At 39.5% G+C, this 2,500-nt stretch overlaps 1 protein-coding gene and 1 long non-coding RNA gene across 2 annotated transcripts in view; one reads left to right on the forward strand and one right to left on the reverse strand.

The window, feature by feature from the left end:
• Window positions 1-2,500, forward strand: part of LOC310856041 (uncharacterized protein) — a gene marked incomplete at its 3' end in the record, with an annotated part of 240,942 nt that overhangs the window by 100,846 nt on the left and 137,596 nt on the right. The gene's annotated exons all lie outside the window — the stretch shown is intronic.
• LOC310855658 overlaps window positions 189-2,500 on the reverse strand; it is a 2,474-nt gene continuing 162 nt past the window's right edge. The window contains exons 2-4 of the long non-coding RNA XR_014569011.1: window positions 1,003-1,032; window positions 403-525; window positions 189-252 (exon numbers count right to left, since the gene is read on the reverse strand). This is a non-coding gene — a long non-coding RNA (uncharacterized lncRNA). The remainder of the gene's footprint in view (window positions 253-402; window positions 526-1,002; window positions 1,033-2,500) is intronic.

Here is a 2,500-nt window from a genome sequence, read left to right on the forward strand (position 1 = left end):
GTGTGTGTGTGACTGTGTGTGTGTGTGTGTGTGTGTGTGTGTGTGTGTGTGTGTGTGTGTGTGTGTGTGTGTGCGTGCGTGTGCGTGTATACGTGCGTGTGCGTTTCTTACTTGGGTCTTTGCAGCGAGTATTCTTTGGAGCTTCATCTGAACGGTCTTGACAGTCGAGCTCTCCGTCACACTCCCACGCTCTCTGGATGAGACAGCGGCCGTTGGCACAGCGGAACTGGTTGGAGTCACATGGTGGATACTCTGGAAGGAACAGGAAGTAGAGCTTGACATTGTGAATATGTTTGAAACGTTTTAACAGGATCTCGCATTAGGCACAACATATTTTCCTATCCGTCTGAGACCAAATTAATTCATATCCATATTCATTCAGTATGAGAAGCGTCCACTCACCACACTCCTTGGGCTCATCTGAGCCGTCACCACAGTCGTCGTCATGGTCGCACACAAAGCTCTTGGGGACACATATTTTGTTTTGACACAGGAACTCTTCGCTGTCACACGCGCTGTTGAACACTGAGGCACAGGAAGCAGTTGTTGGGATATCATCACACAATAAGAGGAAAAAGCAACAGTTCTATCGACAGTTATGCGTGAAGTTCATTTATGAATGTCTGTGTTTATTATCGTCAATACCACACCTGGGATATATCGTTAACCTCTTATTTCCATATTTCAACTTTTTTCCCTGCTTGTTCCTATATATCCGATCTACAAACACACAACGCAATAAAGTAAGACAGTGAAAATAGTAGATCCACAAGCCCACAACGTGAGCTTGTGGATCTACTATTTTCCTATCTATTAGGGCTTGTAAGTTTTGGTTTCTGTAACGCATCGCAACATCGCATCACATGTAGATCGGCTATTTTAGCTATTTAAAAATAAATCAAAATAAACATATATAAGTGAAAGTTTTATGAACATCTAACCAACCAACCAACCAACCAACCAACCTCTGCTTGCGCAAGTAATAATGTGTTCTTTGTTTACCTGTTGTGTTGTGTGATTCAGTCTGGAGAGCTGAGGAGACAAATATCAGAATAAATCAGTTCCACTGTAACAGAGAACATGGATCGTCTCTACTAATACATTCTGCTTGGGTCTAGTTGTGGTTTATCTGTTGCACCAAATGCACTGCAGAAAAGTAGTTCATTTGGCAGCCATGCATTATGCAAGCGTAATGAAGTTGACCTACTTTTGAACCTATTTCAGGTAAGATTTCACTATTTGAATATTATATTAAGCATTGCAATTGGTTTTTGTATACTGTATACAGTAAGGTTTGCCCTTACAGATCAAAATGTCTGTGTTTCCTTAAATTTAGAATTTTAGACTTGTTCTTTAGAACACTGTTTCCCAAATAGGGGGTCGGGACCCATTTGTGGGTCATGGACACATTGTTATGGGTCCCTTTATGTTTTGTTTACTACATTTTGTTTTTAATTATTACAATTTCAGGACATTAAAAAGAAAGAAAATCTCAAAAAAGCAAAAAGTTTCATGAATTAAATTTTTTTTTTAAAAGTAATGTCATGAATAAATCAAAGAAAGAAAATCAAAAAAATTCCATAAATGTAGTGTTTAGGTAGTAGTGAAAATAGCCAATCTACAAGCTCACAATGCGGCGCGAAGCCACATGTTGTGAGCTTGTAGATCGGCTATTTTAACTAGGCTATAGTTTGGGTGTCGGGGGCTGTGTTTTTTCAATTATACCTTTTTATTTGTTTATAGAAAGAAAATGCATGGCCCCTGCAGACGTGTTACAGTATTCAGTCACCTGAACCAAGGACGGATGTTTTAGATGAATCCATCATGGTATTCAAATTTGAGTTTGAAATTACAATTAGTGTTTGTAATTGAGGGGGCGTGTCTGATAAAATCAAAGTATGAATCGAGCATCTCACATGTTTGAAATGCCCCTTTAATGAGTCATGCTAATGACTGCTAATGGCCATATTATTGTAAAGTGTTACCAAATAATGTATCTATCGTCACTGTCGGGAATAGTAATTGACAATATATAAAGTCACAATATCAATTTTGATGAGGCAGTGTGCATTATCTAAAATAGTTTTTTTTAATGAACATTTTGGAGTTGGTTTCTCCCCGACAGCAGAGATATCATAATAAATGTCCTATAGATCTAATATCTAGACGTCATGAACATGCTTCCTGCATACCCCAGGGACATGCAGAGAGTGTTAGAGGGGCAGGGGCTCAAATCCCGTAAGAGGGCACTTTTGGACAAAAACAGCGAAAATAGCAGATCTACAAGCTCACAACGCGTCGCACCGCGACACGTTGAGAGCTTGTAGATCAGCTTTTTTGGGGGCACAACCCAGCACTCTTTAGCTAGTGGATTTCAAAAAAATATGTTCAAGTTCAGGAGACTTGGTATAAAAGAAAAGCAATTCTCCTGAATGCGCTGCCTTCCAGCATGTTGGAAAGGAAAGGAGTTGCATTTCGCATTTCTTTCACCACAGAAAGG

The sequence above is a fragment of the Protomyctophum parallelum genome (genome assembly GCF_964188405.1).
Source record: "Protomyctophum parallelum genome assembly, chromosome: 3".
Classification (NCBI taxonomy): Eukaryota; Metazoa; Chordata; class Actinopteri; order Myctophiformes; family Myctophidae; genus Protomyctophum; species Protomyctophum parallelum.